The sequence below is a fragment of the Podarcis vaucheri genome, assembly GCF_965113315.1.
Source record: "Podarcis vaucheri genome assembly, chromosome: 9".
Lineage (NCBI taxonomy): Eukaryota > Metazoa > Chordata > Lepidosauria > Squamata > Lacertidae > Podarcis > Podarcis vaucheri.
Window position 1 is genome coordinate 2,802,917 of NC_138767.1, and position 20,244 is coordinate 2,823,160.

General features: G+C 45.7%; 1 protein-coding gene across 1 annotated transcript in view; it reads right to left on the reverse strand.

The window, feature by feature from the left end:
- The window catches only part of LOC309540087 (C-type lectin domain family 4 member F-like), a gene marked incomplete at its 3' end in the record, with an annotated part of 160,155 nt that overhangs the window by 69,802 nt on the left and 70,109 nt on the right, over window positions 1–20,244 (reverse strand). The gene's annotated exons all lie outside the window — the stretch shown is intronic.

Sequence of the window (20,244 nt, forward strand, 5' to 3'; positions counted from 1 at the left end):
CCCATTCAGGGCCGAGATCGCTCTGGAGAAGAAGCTGTTCTTAAGACGGCTCGTTCTTGTCTTCATCGTCCTGTATCTCCGTCCCGACGGCAGGAGCTCGAAGAGACAGTGACCAGGATGCAATGGATCTTTTACTATGTCCAGTGCCTTCCTATGGCACCTTGTGGCATAAATCTTCTCTAAGGTGGAGAGTGGGCAGCCAACAATGCTCTCTGCTGCCTTAACAACCCTGCACAACCCCAACCTGTCCCGGGTAGTACAGCTTCCGTACCACACACATAAGCCATAAGTGAGCACGCTCTCAATGGCACAGTGATAGAAGGCAAGCAGCAGTTTCTGCGGAAGATGGTTTTTCATTCCCCCATTGCTCCCAGTTTACACAGTACGGTATTGCAGTTTTAAGTGCATCCAGTGCTTATTTTTTTCTAAAGAAAAATGTTTAGGGGTACTCTCATTTTGACTCAGGAAAATCACCATTTTATAGTTCAAATCGCGAAAAATAAATACGGGAAATGGACAAAAGTACAAAGATTCACAAAATGCGTCTCTCCCCCCCCCCCCCGGGAAAAAAAGACCCGAGTGCACCCTATTGTTGCCCAGGAAAGCATTCAGCCTTAGGGACTGTTTGCAACGGGGAATGGACCAGGCATTCTTCTGCATGCAAAATATCAGAGAAAATGCTTTGTTGTGTAGTCATGTGGAAGTCAGCTCTCAACGTCCATTTAGCCAGAACACCACCAGGTGGCAGCAGAGACTACTCTGTAATCATAGGGTCATTGAATTGTAGACTTGGAAGGGAACACGAGGGTCATCTAGTCCAACCCCCTGAAATGCAGGAATCTCAGCTAGGTTTGTGAGAACTTGGTTTTGTTGCTGGTTTAGGACAGATGTCTCTGCCGACTGGTTGCCTCCAGATGTTTCAGACTACAATTTCCATCACTGGCGGGAGTCCAAAACAACTGGGGCAGGTTGGTAAAGCTCTGCTACAATGCAAAATGCTAATAACTCAGATGGGCATATTTTTCTCTAAAGGGTTTGTATGCCTTTAGCAGCTGCTCTGCAGGCAAAAATTCAACAGGTGCAGTTTCCCCACTTATTAGAGCCTTCCTGCCTAGAGAAAGCTGGGCATATCTGTTGGATATTCTGATTTCAGAGCAAGCCCAGGCACATTCTCGTAAGTGGGAGGCAGAAAGACATGTATGTTGCAGTGGTTATTTTGATTTATTACCCATCTTTTGCCATAAGGTGCCAGGCTGGCTTACAGCAATTTAAAAACACAGTTTTAAAAACAGTTTGACACAGTCCTAGGATCAGTGAAACAGGTTTTGGGTGTGTGTGGGAGATTCAGAACAGAAAAAAAAATATATGAAAGAGTTTATTTTGTGGCATTCACAAAATGCAGCGTTGGTTAGTTTTTGAGATGGCTTTAAACGGGGCTAGATAGTGGAGGAGCAGAGGCCAGTACTCTATGCATTTCATTCATTATTACTCTCTGTTTTCCTCTGTGTAACAGCAGACCTGTTTGTTTTCTATCTCATTTTATTGGTTCAATAATTTTGCGAGGTAGGAAAGGCTGGGAGACAGTGCCCACAAGGTCACCCGCAGTGAGAGAATTCGGGCCAAGTAGGGTGTGAACCCAGGTCTCCTCAGAGCTACTCTAACCACTACACTGCGCTGTCAGCTATGAGTCCCATGAATAGTAATAGTAATAATAATAATAATTTATTTGTACCCTGCCCATCTGGCTGGGTTTCCCAGCCACTCTGGGCAGCTTCCAACAAAGATTTAAAATACATTAAAATGTCACACATTAAAAACTTCCCTAAACAAGGCTGCCTTCAGATGTCTTCTAAAAGTCCGATAGTTGTTCTTCTCTTTGGCATCTGGTGGGAGGGCGTTCCACAGGGCGGGCGCCACCACCAAGAAGGCCTTCTGCCTGGTTCCCTGTAGCTTTGCTTCTCGCAGTGAGGGAACCACCAGAAGGCCGTCGGCACTGGACAATGGGGATGGAGACACTCCTTCAGATATACTGGACCGAGAAGGTCAGCACCAACACTTTGAATTGTGCTCGGAAACGTCCTAGGAGCCAATGTAGGTCTTTCAAGACCGGTGTTATATGGTCTCAGCGGCTGCTCCCAGTCACCAGTCTAGCTGCCACATTCTGGATTAGCTGTAGTTTCCGAGTCACCTTCAAAGGTAGCCCCACGTAGAGCGCATTGCAGTTGTCCAAGCGGGAGATAACCAGAGCATGCACCACTCTGGTGAGGCAGTCTGTGGGCAGGGAGGGTCTCATCCTGCGTACCAGATGGAGCTGGTAGACAGCTGCCCTGGACACAGAATTGACCTGCGCCTCCATGGGGAGCTGTGAATCCAGAATGACTCCCAGGCAGCACACCTGGTCCTTAATTGAAAGCTCCAAATTCAGAGGCACTCTACACCTGCGTAACGGTTGCTGTGTGGAACACCTTAGCATTGGAGAGCTTTTAGTTTTCAGCAAAGCTTGAAGATTTTTTAAAAACCTAATTGGCATCCGTGTGGGATTCGAATTTGTTTTCCATATGTGCTATTGCTTTATATATTGCTGCATGTCACACCAGTCTCCAAGCTCAGGTTCCAGGAGTTCCCCCAGGGTTCGGTTTCCTTGGAATGAGGGACAGCGGAGACTCTGGTGTCTTTAGGATATATGGTTTATTTACACATATATGCAAACTGAGCCTAGGATGGAAAGGCTCACAGCATTGCACCCCAAGAAAGTCTTGCTTCTTCCATAGCCACAGCCTTGGATCCCAGCAGAAATCAGGCATGCCTCTGTTGTTTAGCTGCCTAGCCTGCAGCCCACCAGCTTCTAGCTTCTAGCTATAATAATAATAATAATAATAATAATAATAATAATAATAATAATAATAAATATCCCACCCATCTGACTGGGTTGTCCCAAGTTTCTCTGTGTGGTTTCAAATAAAAATACAGAGGGAAAGAAAAGTTTTTTTGGGGGGTAAGCAAGAATTAAAGGCTCAACTCAAGCATTAGAGCAGATCAAAATGAGCAGATAACAGCAAAGGTTGCTAGGTTCATAGCAGGGGCAATCAGAATGAGGGCCACTAACTGACTGCTGATTCAGGACTTTAAATTGTGCTTTTATATCAAATTTCCTTTTCTGTGTATACTGAAATGTTTTATTGTTGCTATGGCCATTGGCTAATGCGAATAAAGTTTTATCTATCTAAGTGTTAAAGGATTTTGTATCAGGCAGTTAAGGGAGGGGCCCCTCCACCCATTTGTCCTCTGGCACAGAGCCACTTCTTTTGTTCCCTTAATGGCCCATATTTAGTGTGGCCATTATCAATCAAGAAGCAACTGAATCCTTGCTGGATTCAGGAATTAGGAGAGCCTCGGGCACGCGGCCTCAATGCCCCCTTCCTCGCTCAGAAACTCACAGCACTTTCTTCCCAATCTGCTGTGAAGCTGCTTGTTTAAGACCGCAAGAGAGCTGCTGTTGTGTTCAAATCCTATCTGGTCGGCCACTGTGACCCATCAGGCTGCCCTTATTTTCTTATGTTTGATCTGGACAGGCCGGCACTTATTCTTAAGGTGGCAGTTCCTAGAACTGAGAGGCAGGGAGCAGTGGTGTAGCGTGGGTTGTCAGCACCCAGGGCAAGGCAAGTAATTTGCGCCCCCAACCCATGGATTTGCACCCCCTAACCCTAACCCCCCAGATGTTGCGCCCGGTGCAGCCGGCCCCCCCTGCACCCCCCACGCTACGCCACTGGCAGGGAGAAGCCATTGCAGTTCAGATGGTTTTGATATTTGTAATGTAGAGACTCTGCTGCTCTGATATGTTGCCTTAATACGCCTTCCAAAGAAATTGTTTCTGTATGTCACGACCGCCGCCCGGATATTGTTAGCCCAAAGATGGAAAGAAGAAGCTGCCCCAATTAAAGAAGACTGGCAAATCAAGTTAATGGAATACGCCTAAATGGCTAAAATTAATTGGAAAGCTCAGAAACCAAGACGACGAGAAATTCAGAAAAGAATGGGAAATGTTTGTTGTAAAAGTATTGTAACCAAGTTAACACACTGGCAGGATTTTAAGAAAACTTGTAGTTTTAGAGAAATAATAGAGAAAATTGGATGATGATGATGATGATTTTTTTGAATAGTAATGATATGCAGTTGAAAAGAAAAATTAAGGAACCAGGCGAAGGGCTGGAGGGAAGTCGCGGGATTAAGAGAATCCCTATTTTTGGATTTGAAATTGTTTTGGTATATAGTTTTGTGTGTGTGTGTGTTTGTTATTATTGTTTCTGTTATGGTGATTTTCACTTTTGTATACAGTAGTTGGAAGAAAATCGAATAAAATGTATTTAGAACCAAACCAAAACCAAAACATACCTTCCAAGTGTAGAACAATTCCAACTGGAGAACAATTAAAAATGGTGTTGGGGGGGGGGGTTGTAGGTGCAAAAACGGAGCCCTGTTTTATCCTGAAAATAAAACTCTGGCTCCAAATGAAGGAAATGAAGGGCTTTGCTGGCATGCAAAGCCCTTCCCATAATTTTGAAGGGATAGGTCATTAATCCACTTTAAATCCTTCCATTGCAATGCTTCCGCATCCAGCCATGTCTTAGGAATTACGTGGGCGTTTATTCCTTTATTGCAAATTGAGCAAGCTTTATCTGTCTGCTCAGAAGTAAGTCCCACTGGACTTCAATGGAACTTACTCCCAGGTAAGCAGGTAAAGACTGTGCGTTCAGTGGGGCAAAGGGCTGTCCCTGTTTGCACTTGCCAGTGGTCAAAGGAAGCATGATTTGGTTAAAATCTGGGCACTGATTAGATTGTCATTCCTGGTGTGGCTTTTGTTGCTGCAATCACAAGGTCTATCAAAACAGGTGGGGCAAGCTATTTCCCTTCTGGGAGACCCCACCCCAATTCCATGCAGACTGAATATGGGGGAGGAAATTAATTTTTTTATTTTTTTAAACATAATTTTTATTGAGTTTTCCATATTTCATTACATTTTCATTACACAAATCCATAACTTAAAGCATTGCTCAAACAAAGCATCGGCCTCCTTCCCTCCCTCTTGCTGACTTCCAGACATCTTTTACAAATTCTTCGCATTTGAAATTAAATCTCTCTCGGCCCTTTTCTCTTTGAAACTAGCTAGGAAATCACATCAGGCTTTTGAGCATTTGAAGGAATGTCTCTTTATCTCCTTCCTACATTTGAAGGAATGTCTGTTTATTTGTTTCCTAAAATTTACTTCTGAAAAGTTAAAATAGCAGCAGGCTATAAGCAGATTAAAACTCGAGTCAACCTTCACAGCACCTGGGCGGGCTTGTCTAAACAAGACTGTTTTCAGTAGACGCCGAAAAGAGCACAGCGAAGGCCTGGTGTCAAGAGTCAGGGAGTTCCAAAGTCCACTAAAAAGAGCAATTTATGCCTTGCTCCCAGTGTTGCTAAAGTGGATCGCTCATGGATCTTCCATGTCCTGGAGCAGTATATCTCTGAATATTGGATGCTGGAAATAAACAGTGGAGGGGTGTTATAACTTCTGTGTCCTGCTGGAAGTGAGCCGCTGGAATAAGCAGAGCTGTGCTTTTCTCCTGTTCTTCCAGGACTGCTGGGTTTATCGCCTGCAAAAATCAAGGCGTATGGGGAATAAATACCAAGAGGGAGAATGCAAGTCATTTAATCCCTCCCAATGACAGTCAAATACAATAACTCACATTTCCCCAGGAGCTTTTTAAAGGATTATAGAATGCAACACACACACACACGTATTTTGACTCCATTGCCTAATATGGTTGGTTCTCTGTGCCTGCTTCGCTTGGGTCGTGGTTCTCCTGCAAATTCTCCCAGATTCCTGTTCCTGCCAGATCTGCCTTTTTCAGTTTGGCTGGGAGGCCCGGTTCCTTTTCATCAACAGGCTGGGAGGAGTGGGAAGAAGAGAAGAGATTCGTGGTTGTGCATGGACTTCGTTTTCAAAAGTATTCAAGGCAGCTGCACAACAAGCAGACAAAATCCCCAGAGTGCGCTTTGATGCCTCCAAGCTGGGCTGTGGGTGGGTGGGTGGACTTCTGCAAAGTGGCTTTCTCCCCTCGGCTACCACTGTCTATGGCAAGGAATATTAGGATTATCCATCAATAATAAACAATGACAGAAATTCTTCTTCTTCTTCTTTAATATAAATTTTTATTAGGTTTTTTAACATACCATTTTCAACAATAATTAAACATACTTTTACATCTTATTCAATTTTTTGACTTCCATCAGTCCTGTCTGAAAATTTTTCCAGTCTAATCTCTTAGTATGCATTTCTTACTTTCCCTATTACATTTAAAACTCATAACCAATATCTCTATCTTTTTCTACTTTAATAATAAAAAAATTCCTTCCAGTAGCACCTTAAAGACCAACTAAGTTAGTTCTTGGTATGAGCTTTCGTGTGCATGCACACAGAAGTGTGCATGCACACGAAAGCTCATACCAAGAACTAACTTAGTTGGTCTTTAAGGTGCTACTGGAAGGAATTTTTTTATTTTGACTATGGCAGACCAACACGGCTACCTATCTGTAACATTTTTCTACTTTGTAACACTTTGTATATTTCTCCTTGCAAAACTTCTTGTAGTCCTACTAGCGTAATTTGTTGGTTACAATTGCTCTTCAAATAGTTCATATACTTCTTCCAATCCTCTGGTCCCGCATGTTTTGAATCCTTCCTGCCATTTTGTCCAATTCTGCGTAATCCATTAATTTCGTCTGCCATTCTCCTTTCGAGGAATTATTCTTCTTCCTCTTCTTCTTCTTCTTCTTCCTCTTCCTCTTCCTCTTCCTCTTCTTCTTCCTCCTCTTCTTCTTCCTCCACTTCTTCTTCTTCCTCTTCTTCTTCTTCCTCCTCTTCTTCTTCTTCCTCTTCTTCTTCTTCTTCTTCCTCTTCTTCTTCTTCTTCCTCCTCCTCCTCTTCTTCTTCTTCTTCTTCCTCTTCTTCCTCCTCTTCTTCTTCCTCTTCTTCTTCCTCCTCTTCTTCTTCCTCCTCCTCCTCTTCTTCTTCTTCTTCCCTGCCCATCTGACTGGGTTCCCAAGGGACATCTAGTCCAACCCCCTGCAATGCAGGAATCACAGCTGATGTGAACATGGGATTCACTGGTCGTAGTTGAACACTCTAACCACTATACCAGTGCTGCCCTTCCTATTACCCCCCTTCCCCACTTCCTTGTCTGGTGCTCTTGCCATTTGTATCCCCTCCGCTCCTTTCTGAGACCCAAGTGGATTGTAAGATCCTTGCATCTGAGATCGGTCTTAAAAAAACAAAAACAAAACACTGTGCATCCCCCCCCCTTGAAGTCTGGCTGGCTTTTGAGAGATTATATGCTTCCTTTCAGAAAAGCAATGGCAAACCTAGACAGCATCTTAAAAAGCAGAGACATCACCTTGCCAACAAAGGTCCGTATAGTAAAAGCTAGGGTTTTCCCAGTAGTGATGTATGGAAGTGAAAGCTGGACCATAAAGATGGCTGATCGCCGAAGGATTGATGCTTTTGAATTCTGGTGCTGGAGAAGACTCTTGAGAGTCCCATGGACTGCAGGAAGATCAAACCTCTCCATTCTTAGGGAAATCAGCCCTGAGTGCTCACTGGAAGGACAGATCCTGAAGCTGAGGCTCCAAGACTTTGGCCACCTCATGAGAAGAGAAGACTCCCTGGAAAAGACCCTGATGTTGGGAAAGATGGAGGGCACAAGGAGAAGGGGACGACAGAGGACGAGATGGTGGGACAGTGTTCTCGAAGCTACCAGCATGAGTTTGACCAAACTGCGGGAGGCAGTGGAAGACAGGAGGGCCTGGCGTGCTCTGGTCCAGGGGGTCAGGAAGAGTCGGACACGACTAAACGACTAAAACAACAACAAACAACATGCTTCCTTTCTTCCTTTCCAGGTGGAGGCACAAATGGTTCCTGAATCCTGCCCTTAAAGAAAAGCAACATTTTTTGAGCTTTTCTTCCAGCAGAGGAGAAAGCGCCGGTCACTTTCCTCCTGAACTCTTCTGCTGAATCCTACCTGCTTCTCCCCAGGAAAGAAGGGGCTCAGTGGCTCTCCAATGGCCTCGAGTCCCAGTCTGTTGCAAGCTGAAAGTTCTGTGGGGTCTGGCAAGAGTTTGGGGTTCCCTGAGAACTCAGAATCCAAACGATAGGAAGAGTTGTCTTGACGCACCATGCCAAATCTCTCATCTAGCCCCTTTTAGGCAAGCGTGAAAGGTCAGTTCTTCATAAAACAGGTATTCAGAGGATCATAGAATGGTTGAGTAGGAAGGGACCCTAAGGGGTCATCTAGGCCAACCCCCTGCTGTGCAGGAGTTGCCTTTCCTTACAATCCTTTGGAGACGATTTGCCTCTGCCTCTCCCTTGCCAATCATTTCCCTTGCTTGCTCAAATGCCAGCTACTTTGCAGCGCCCTCCAACGCCTCACTGCCCTGGCTCCTCAAGCCTCAACTGACCCCTTGGGTTCTCTTTATCAGTCCATTCCCGTGCTATCCAAGTGCTATCTTCAGTCTCCTTTTGTCTGGCCTCCTTATCCTTCACATTCCCCAAACCCTATTCTCATTCTTTGCTCCTCAGCCTTCTCCGTGTTCATTTTTAACCCCAGCCAGACTGACAACTTTCCCTTCAGTCTCAGAAACTGGACTGCAGGTTTCTATTTCCTGAGCATCTGGGACATTCCATATCTCACCAAGGAAGCTCAGCCCCTTGGTGCCACAGGCAAAGATCCCACAGGAGCCATACGGCAGAGTGTGGTGTGTGAAATGTAGCGCAGGAGCAAGGAGACCTGGGATCACATCCCTGCTCAGGGATCACATCCCTGGTGATGCGCAGCCAGCAATCTTTTGCCCTTACATGGCACTCTTATAGATGTCACGTAATACCCGTTCCTCACTTTAGCAAAGGAATCCCTTTAGTGTGGCAGCACCTAAAACTTCGGAACTCCCTGCTTATTGACATCTTTTGCAGGGCCATTTCTGCAGATCAAAGCAGTTGAATGGGCATATACAGGCAATAATGATAATAATATATACAGATAATAAAAATAACATTATATTCTTTTTTCAAGAGCACCAAATCCAGAATGTAAAATGCTTGAAGGCACAAGCATTGTGACGCCTCTCTCCTGGGGCAAAAATATTATTGGCGTTCCTTTTTAAAAAATATATATTTATTAATTTAAAATAAATACAGTACATTTATGGGAAAACAGACTACGTACAAGTAAACAAACATACAATAAAACATACAAATAACAGAAAAATCAAACAAACCACCACACTATAAAATACAAGAAGATTAATATAATAATTATTATCATCATATATACTCCTGATACTGAACACAATTATAAAACTTATAGAGAAGAAATTTAAAATTGATTTCCAGTTAATCTCACTGTACTTTATCTACCCATTACTCTATACCACACAGTTACATATTTCTTACATAATTTATTTTTACCTCCCTACAAACTTAGATGTATACAATACAGGGATCAGTCTAATTTTGCCAAGATGTTTCCTTTTATTCCATAGTTTTCTAAATATTCTTTAAAGATTCCTTATAGACTTTTTGTTTTGGTTGGCCTCTTCCTGTCGCTTTCTCTAGCTGCAGATATTGGTTGGCATTCCTTTTCCTTGCTCTTTCAGCCTCAGCTTAGCTCTTTGGGAGAGCAAAGGCCCTTCTCTGAATGGGGCTTCTGCAATCAGGCAAGGAGGAGCAGATCAAGGATTCTAGCTGCCCCCAAACTAATGCCATTTTCCATTTACCTGCTGATTTCTCAGAGCTCTGACGCATCCCCAGAGCCGCATCTGCATAACAAAACCCATGATTAGATCACTTGCTGCTTGCCAGCTCCAGCTGCCCACTGATCCCACTGGAGCCATTATTTTAGGATATCTGGTGATAATGGGGTTTCAGAAGCCTCCCCCCACCCATTGGGGAGGGTGGTTCCTCATACTTCACTTTACACAGCTATTTTTAAAAGAGAGAGCAAGCGACCTTGAGACCTAGTGACCAACAGATAATTAAATCTCCGAATTCAAGTTGGAGGCAGGCACCCGTTTGCCACCTGGTTCCCGCAAGGTCAACACACTGGAAAGATGGAGTCACTCGCAAGGCACTTACAAACATCTGACCTTTTAGCATCGCTGGCCTGACTCTCGTGGTCACAGCTGGTTTCAAAATAGCAGCAGTCACAAGACTTTCAGCCAATATTAGGCATACTCCATTGATATCAAGAGGCCTACTCAGGAAGTATGACTTCGTTGGATGTCACTCAATGGTTTTTTACATGGTGAATTAAAAAATTTCCATTTTATTTGCTGGTTTATTGAATCTACTGTCATACCTTGGGTTGAATCATAGAATCATAGAGTTGGAAGAGACCACAAGGGCCATCGAGTCCAACCCCCTGCCAAGCAGGAAACACCATCAGAGCACTCCTGACATATGGTTGTCAAGCCTCTGCTTAAAGACCTCCAAAGTAGGAGACTCCACCACACTCCTTGGCAGCAAATTCCACTGTCAAACAGCTCTTACTGTCAGGAAGTTCTTCCTAATGTTTAGGTGGAATCTTCTTTCTTGTAGTTTGCATCCATTGCTCCGTGTCCGCTTCTCTGGAGCAGCAGAAAACAACCTTTCTCCCTCCTCTATGTGACATCCTTTTATATATTTGAACATGGCTGTCATATCACCCCATAACCTCCTCTTCTCCAGGCTAAACACGCCCAGCTCCCTTAGCCGTTCCTCATAAGGCATCGTTTCCAGGCCTTTGACCATTTTGGTTGCCCTCCTCTGGACACGTTCCAGTTTGTCAGTGTCCTTCTTGAACTGTGGTGCCCAGAACTGGACACAGTACTCCAGGTGAGGTCTGACCAGAGCAGAATACAGTGGCACTATTACTTGAAGTAACTTTGGGTTGAGCATTTTCGGGTTGCTCTCCGTGGCAACCCGGAAGTAATGGAATGCATTGCTTCCAGGTTTTGCCCCTCACAGATGCTCAAAATGACGTCAAGCGCATGCGCGGAAGCAGCGAGTTGTGATCCGCGCACGCGCAGACATGGGTTGCATTCACTTCAGGATGTGAACAGGGATCCGGAACAGATCCCGTTCGCATCCACAGGTACCACTGTACATCCCATCTTTTTCTCCAAGGAGAGTCTGTGGGAGGCAGAGGTGCCAAGTTGCGACCAAATTGCATGCATGACGTCACACGCACGAAGCCCCCAAGCCACCTGGCCGGGCCGACTAAGCCCAGCACCACCACATTCAGGGTGGATAAAATAAAGCCCTTCTTCACGCAATGCATAGTTAATCTGTGGAACTCGCCCCTGCAGGAGGCAGCGATGGCCACCGGCCTGGAGGGCTTCAAAAGTTCATGGAGGAGGAGAGGGCAATTGAGGATGGCTACTGTGGTCTAAACCACTGGGCCTAGGGCTTGCGGATCTGAAGGTCGGAGGCAGGGCTGTCTTAAGTATATCCAGCGCTGGGGTGCCAAGATCCCTCCGGTGCCACACACCCACACCCACACCCCGTTTCCCAGAGTTGCCGACCTTTTTACGGTGCTGCCGGCAACTTTGCGGGGCTGGAGGAGGCGGGCAGCGGCTGGAGGGCAGCTTCGCCGGTGGGGAAGAGGTGGAGACTCCAGGGGCGGCGCTGCTTCAGCGAGGCAGGCGAGGGCAGCAAGCTGATGTCGGGAGGCGCCGCATCCAGCCTCCGCCTCTTTCCTGGTGCCCTCCAGAACATGGCACCTTGGTGCCCTGCGCCACTTGCCTCTATGGGCAAGACGCCCCTGGTTGGCTGTTTGAATCCCTGTGACGGGGTGAGCTCCCGTTCCTTGACATGAGCCAACAGTGTGACGCGGCAGCTAAAAAAGCCAATGCAATTCTGGGCTGCATCAATAGGAGTATAGCATCTAGATCAAGGGAAGTAATAGTGCCACTGTATTCTGCTCTGGTCAGACCTCACCTGGAGTACTGGGTCCAGTTCTGGGCACCACAGTTCAAGAAGGACACTGACAAACTGGAACGTGTCCAGAGGAGGGCAACCAAAATGGTCCAAGGCCTGGAAACGATGCCTTATGAGGAACGGCTAAGGGAGCTGGGCATGTTTAGCCTGGAGAAGAGGAGGTTAAGGGGTGATATGATAGCCATGTTCAAATATATAAAAGTATGTCACATAGAGGAGGGAGAAAGGTTGTTTTCTGCTGCTCCAGAGAAGCGGACACGGAGCAATGGATGCAAACTACAAGAAAGAAGATTCCACCTAAACATTAGGAAGAACTTCCTGACAGTAAGAGCTGTTTGACAGTGGAATTTGCTGCCAAGGAGTGTGGTGGAGTCTCCTACTTTGGAGGTCTTTAAGCAGAGGCTTGACAACCATATGTCAGGAGTGCTCTGATGGGGTTTCCTGCTTGGCAGGGGGTTGGACTCAATGGCCCTTGTGGTCTCTTCCAACTCTATGATTCTATGATTCTATGATTCTATGATCCTCTGTCCCAGCTCCTGCCCACCTAGCAGTTTGAAAGCACGTCAAAGTGCAAGTAGATAAATAGGTACTGCTCCGGCGGGAAGGTAAACGGCGTTTCCGTGCGCTGCTCTGGTTCGCCAGACGCGGCTTAGTCCTGCTGGCCACATGACCCAGAAGCTGTACGCCGGCTTCCTCGGCCAATAAAGCGAGATGAGCACCGCAACCCCAGAGTCGTCCGCAACTGGACTTAACTGTCAGGGGTCCTTTAGCTTTACCTTACTGGCCAGGATGGCTCTGTCCTGCTTCCACAGTCAGAGGCTGCAATTGCTTCCGAAGACCCGTTGCTGGAAACAATTGCAGGGGAGAATGTTGCTGTTGTCCTCAGGTCCTGCCTGCGGGTTTCCCTGGTTGGCCACTGAGGTAACAGGATGCTGGACTAAGTTGGCCGTTGGCCTGATCCCAGCAGAGCTTTTCGCATGTTCTTATGACCAGAATTGGAAACCACAAACATGTTCAGTTGTGGCACGAAGCGTTTATGCTGGAGGAATCTTCCGATGGAGAAGAAGCTTTTTGACAATGGAATGGGCTCCCTCGGAAGATGGCGGCCTCTCCTTCCTTGGAGGTTTTTAAGCAGAGGTCGGGTGGCCATCTGCAAGGAATTCTTTAGCTGAGACCCCTGCATTACAGGGGGTTGGACTAGATGACCCTCAGGGTCCCTTCCAACTTTACAATTCTGTGATTCTATAGAGTAAGGAAAGGTGAAGTACATGTGGATGCAAACACACACACACACACACACACTTTTCCTGAGTTTTTGGGAGGACAATTGAAAAGGATACATCTTTATCCTATACAACAAACATTCCAGCGATTGAGGAGCCCAACCTTTTCATTAGTGTTTGATCAGAGCAAAACTCGGTTCGCACCACAAACAAAGGCTGCCCTATGCCATGGGCAGAGACACTTGCCCTCCGAAGCAAGCAAGATTTTGCCACCTATTTCCATGAAATCTAGGATTTCACAAAGGCCTGGTTAACTCTTCTGAGCCACAGGGAATTCAGGAACTAACAATATTGCCGTCTTTCGTTTGTCTAGTTCTTAGGCAGAATCCATAGCTCAGTCGCTTGTTTGCCTAAAGCTAAAATGGTGTGTGCTGTTTGATCTGGCCGTTCAGTAACTATTCAGTATGCAGTTCCCCTGTGAGTCAAAGTAGATTAAAATTCCAACCTGTGAGAACGGTATGTGGGATTACGATGGGCCTGATCCAGGGGCACTTCCTATGTTCACAATGCCGTATTCCTTCCACCGCAACATCCCCATATCAGTTCAATCCTCTGTATTGCTGGAAGCATTTAAACAGCAACAATCCATAGTGGCTAGGAAAACCCAGCCAGATGGGCAGGGAATAATAATAATAATAATAATAATAATGGGAGCTGCGTTCCATTAAAACTCCTTTTTCAAATATTACATCAGGGGTCAGCAAACTTTTTCAGCAGGGGCCGGTCCACTGTCCCTCAGACCTTGTGGGGGGCCGGACTATATTTTGAAGGGGGAAAATGAACAAATTCCTATGCCCCACAAATAACTCAGAGATGCATTTTAAATAAAAGGACACATTCTACTCATGTAAAAACACGCTGATTCCCGGACCATCCGTGGGCCGGATTGAGACGGTGATTGGGCCGGATCCAGCCCCTGGGCGTTAGTTTGCCTACCCATGTATTACATGCTTATAGTAAGAGTCCCAGTACTTGGAAGCCGGAGTCCACTTACTCCCTAAAGTCATTGAAAAAGTATTTCCTTTTGGTGAACTGCCCTCTTTCCAGAGGCAAAATGTGGGGAGGCCGGGCGGGCAGTGGCCCCAGGTGCACATTTTTGAGGGGACGGGATCAGGCACCCCCAAGAAAGGCCTAGAGCCCTAGCAGCTGAGGTTTGGCAGAGGATCGGTTGGTCCAGTGGGGAGGTGGATGGTCCAGTGGGCGAGGAGCCTATCGGAGGCAGGATCCATTCACCCTCCATGTAGGCTCCGTGCCCCCATTGGTGTGTGCCCCCACCCCAGCTGCCCAGTCCACCAAGGAGGTGCAACGCTTGCCCTGCCCCAGGCACCAGCAAACCACCCTATGCCTCTCCCCCCCCCTCTCTCTGAGCTGTATCTGTCAGTTTATCCATTTCAGCAATTAATCACTTGATAATTAGTGGGACACGGGTGGCGCTGTGGTCTAAACCACAGAGCCTAGGACTTGCCGATGAGCTCCCATTGCTCGGTCCCTGCTCCTGCCCACCTAGCAGTTCGAAAGCACGTCAAAGTGCAAGTAGATCAATAGGTACCACTCCGGCGGGAAGGTAAACGGCGTTTCTGTGCACTGCTCTGGTTCGCCAGAAGCGGCTTAGTCATGCTGGCCACATGACCCGGAAACTGTATGCCGGCTCCCTCAGCCAATAAAGCAAGATGAGTGCCGCAACCCCAGAGTCGTCCACCAGTGGACCTAATGGTCAGGGGTCCCTTTACCTTTACGCTCCTTTAAATACTGTGGCGCTTGCTTCTGAGTAGACAGTGTAAGGCTGCATTTACAATGAAGGAATAAAAACCCCACGTGTTTCCTAAGGAATGGCTGGCTGCGGAAGCATTGCAATTAGAGAAATTAAAGTGGATTGGTGACGTTTTCCTTCAAAAGGGAAGGGCTGGCATATGAAATTGTGGGGGGGAATCCACATTTTTCACATCACTATAGCTGACCATTGCCTTGGCTGGCCAGAGTGTCCAGAGCTTTAGTCCAAAACCTCTGAAGGGTAGGCACTAGCTTAGAATCATAAAATTGTAGAGTTAGAAGGATTCTGCAATGCAGGAATCTCAGCTCCCGCATCCCTGGTGACCTTGTGGCAAGATGCTTCTTTGCCTTGAATAAAAGTGCTTTGAAATTCAAAACTGCATCCCCAAGCAAACCCGCAACCCATTACAATGCACCCTGGCATTCTTCAGAAAGAAGGGGCGGCAGCTGGAGAACGAAATCCAATCAATAAAATCCAATCAACGTCACAGACCAAAGGAGCTATGTGCAGTTTACCCACAAACACCTAGATGAAATTTAAATGAGTGCATAAATAAAATTTAAATTAGTTTCCTTTGTGTTTCAAAGTGAGCATTCTGGAGCTAAAGGGGTGAAAATTGTTTTCACCTTTACACTATGTACACCATTGTAAGAGGAGTGCAAGGGATACAAAAATAAGGTGATTTTAAAAGGGCGGTGCAGTAATTTCTATCAGAATTGCTGCATTCCTTTTCTTCAGAAAGCGGCCTTCGTTTTTCCAAACTGGTGTTCATAGCCAATGTGGGCTGAATTTTCCACAAACACAACCAGCCTCACAACAAATATTCGAAATACAGTAGTGCAATAACAATACTTAATAAAAAGTGTAAATACCACTACAGCATTAACTTCTTTCTTTCTTTCTTTCTTTCTTTCTTTCTTTCTTTCTTTCTTTCTTTCTTAGTAAATTTTATTGGAAATTTTATTTACAACATAACATAAACCCCCACCCCCCAATACAGAAATATAATAAGCATAACATACAACAATGCAAACAACCAAATAAAAGACTTCCTTTATCCTGGATCTGGCCTCCTTATTTACCGTACTTCTTATAAGCTGTTTCCTTAATGAATAATTATTAAGATTTTTCTAATTATAACTTAAACATCCACAAAGTCTCCTGCAGACATTAATCGAAACAAAGTGTTTTTTAGGGCAATGTTTTGTGAAGGATTCTCTGCATTTCCCCCATACTTTTTGAAACTCTTGTCTCGTGTGATCTCTCCCTCTCTTAATCTAGCCAGTTCAATATACCCTAACAGTTAGTCTTGCCATTCCTTTTTTGTTGGCACAGTTTCTTTTTTCCAGTTTTTAGCAATTAGGATCCTTGCCGCTCCTGTGGCATAGAGGAATGTTTTCTGATCTTCTCTTGCTATACCTGTGTCCGTTATCCCTAGTAGAAAAGCTTCTGTATTTTTCATAAAGTTATACTTAAACATTTTTTTAAGCTCATCATACACTGTGTTCCAGAAGCTTTTGATTTTTTCACAGGTCCACCAAACCTGTATAAGTGTCCCCTGTGTTTTACCACACCTCCAGCACAGATCTGTTTTTGTCTTATACATTTTAGCTATTCTGGTAGGTGTCAAGTACCATCTACAAAACATCTTGATTAGATTTTCCCTCAATACTTCACAGGCTGTAAATTTCCAGTTCTTTCTCCATTGCTCTTCCCACGCTGCTAATGACAGCATTAACACTTTAAAACAACAGCAGCGACCCCACCCATTCATTTTATCTTACAGTACCTAAAAGTTTAAATGGGAAACAGGTCAGGTAAAAATATTCAACTCCAAAAATAGCCTCAAAGCTGATGGCCTTGGTTAGTGCCTTGTTTTTTGTTTGCAAGCATCTCCATCGAAATAAAGGAGCAGTTTCCTTACAGTATTTCTATATTTACGTATTAAGAATATTTCCGTACCACTCATCCTTAAAACTCCTGAAGATGCTATGAGATTAATGTTTCCTCTTTCCTGTAGTTTGTTTTAGCTGTTTTTGATACTGGATTTTAAATTGTTGCAAGCTGCCCTGGGACCTGCTGGTGGAGGGGAGGCAAATAAATTTAATAATGATGATAGTAATAATTACCATGTCATTTGCCATTTGCAGCATAGCCAGATCATTCATCAGAGCTTTTAGCGCTTAAAGAAACGGGATTGCCAACTTTTTCGGGGAAAGCAGAGAGTTTCTCTGAGCCCGGCTTTTCGGCTGGGGAGGTTGGGATATAAAAAAATTATTATTATTATTATTATTCAAAATCAAACCAAATATCTTTAATACGGTCAATGACCAGGAAATATTATTATTATTATTATTATTATTATTATTATTATTATTATTATTATTATTATTATTAATAATAATATTTGCCACAGGCACCCCTTCCCAAGTTGCTCCCCTTGCCCTCCCCTGGACACTCCCCCCAAAATAAGGTTCACTGGCAACGTGTGAAGGCTCAGAGCACACACAGAACTAAGAATCCTTTCCTATGGTTTCTGGGGGGGGGAAGGTTCGATCCAGTGGAATTAAAAGGGATTCCCTTGCAAATGATCACAGGGCAGCTAAGTCACTTAGAGCAGGCACCCCCAAACTCGGCCCTCCAGTGGTTTTGGGACTACAATTCCCATCATCCCTGACCACCGGTCGTGTTAGCTAGGGATGATGGGAGTTGTAGTCCCCAAACAGCTGGAGGGCTGAGTTTGGGGACGCCTGGCTTCGAGGGAGGTGCAGATAACACCAAGGTTGCAGGATCAATCCCTGTATGGGGTAGAGGCAGAGTCCTGCAGGCCAGACTAGATGATCCTCAGGGTCTCTTCCAACGTCACAGTTATAGAATTTCCATGATCCTTCTTCTCCACCTCCATCACGTCGGACGCAGAGACGTTTTTGTTTCAACAGGCTGGTCCAGTGGGGTGAACAGCTCTACACCTTGCCTTTCTGGTTGGCTTTGAAACCCCCCCCCCCAAGTTGGAGGATGGATGGCGGCTAACAGATTGAGGTTGAATCCTGGCAAGACAGAAGTACTCTTTTGGAGGGGACAGGGGGCGGGTGGGTGTGGAGGAATCCCTGGTCCTGAATGGGGTAACTGTGCCCCTGAAGGACCAGGTGTGCAGCCTGGGAGTCATTCTGGACTCACAGCTCTCCATGGAGGGGCAGGTCAATTCTGTGTCCAGGGCAGCTGTCTACCAGCTCCACCTGGTACGCAGGATGAGACCCTCCCTGCCCGCGGACCGTCTCGCCAGAGTGGTGCATGCTCTGGTTATCTCCCTTTTGGACTACTGCAATGTGCTCTATGTGGGGCTACCTTTGAAGGTTACTCAGAAACTACAACTAATCCAGAATGCAGCAGCTAGACTGGTGACTGCGCATGGCTGCTGGGACCACATAACACCAATCCTGAAAGACTGGCATTTGCTCCCAGTACGTTTCTGAGCACAATTCAAAGTGTTGGTGCTGACCTTGAAAGCCCTAAACGGCCTCGGTCCTGTATACCTGAAGGAGCGTCTCCACCCCCATTGTTCAGACTGGACACTGAGGTCCAGCGCCGAGGGCCTTCTGGCGGTTCCCCCACTGCGAGAAGCCAAGTTACAGGGAACCAGGCAGAGGGCCTTCTCGGTAGTGGCACCCGCCCTGTGGAACGCCCTCCCACCAGATGTCAAAGAGAACAACAACTATCGGACTTTTAGAAGACATCTGAAGGCAGCCCTGTTTAGGGAAGCTTTTAATGTTTAACACACCACTGTATTTAAATTCTTTGTTGGAAATCGCCCAGAGTGGCTGGGGAAACCCAGCCTGAGCCTGATGGGCGAGGTAATAATAATAATAATAATAATAATAATAATAATAATAATAATAATAATAATAATAATAATAATCCCTGCAACCGGGTGAGCTCCCGTTGCTCGGTCCCTGCTCCTGACAACCTAGCAGTTCGAAAGCACATCAAAGTGCAAGTAGATAAATAGGTACCGTTCCGGCGGGAAGGTAAACGGTGTTTCCGTGCGCTGCTCTGGTTTGCCAGAAGCGGCTAAGCCAGCATGGCCACATGATCCAGAAGCTGTCTGTGGACAAACGCCGGCTCCCTCGGCCTATAGAGCGAGATGACCGTGCAACCCCAGAGTCGGCCACGACTAGACCTAATGCTAAGGGGTCCCTTTACCTTTACGTATTTGTTGGAAGCCCCCCAGAGTGGCCGGGGCAACCCAATCAGATGGGCGGGTATAAATAATAACATTATTGTTTTTATCCGACCCATCTGAAGGCCATGCTGTGTTTGTTTAATGTTTTATTATGTTTTTATATATGTTGGAAGCTGCCCAAGAGTGGCTGGGGCAACTCAGGAAGATGGGTGGGGTATAAACAGTAAAATTATCATTATGGAAGGGGTCGTTCCTGTTTCCAGGGCTGGATTGAGGTTTGATGAGGCCCTAAGCTACTGAAGGTAATGGGGCCCTTTATATGTCCAGCTGTCCTTTGTCAACAACAAATTGTCGCTGTTTTTTGTGTTGAACATATGCTATATGGTCATTTATGGACCTAATAGGTATCTAAAGCAATATGTATTTTATCAAAGTAAATTGTTTTTTATCTTATATTTTGGAAATGTACATCCAGGTTTCCCCCCTTTAATTTAGTATCTAATGCTATTTGCACATAACAAAACATGCATTTTTCTCAAAGTAATTTGTTTTTTTTATCTCATATTTTGGAAATGTACATCCAGGTTTTCCCCCCTTTAATTTAGTATCTAAAGCCATTTGCACATAACAAAACATGCATTTTTATCAAAGTAATATTTTTTATCTCATATTGGGGAAATGTACATCCAGGGGCTTTTTTCCCCTTTATTTTTTTTTTTTTTTGGCGGGGCCCCCCAAGAGAGTGGGGTCCAAATCTGCAGCTTGTTTATCTTATGCGTAAATCCGGCGCTGTTGGAGGGCGTGCAACCCTGCCCCCCTCCCTTTTTCCGGGCGTGCACGTGCATCGTGCACTTTTCTCGCGGTGCACGGCCCCCCCCCTTGCAAATTCCTCCTCCTTTCTTCCCGCGCCGCTGCCATTGGCTGCCCAACATTCTCCTCTTGGCTCTGTTATTTTTCGAATATGCAAGCGGCGCGGCGAGGGATGCGGGCGGAGCATCCG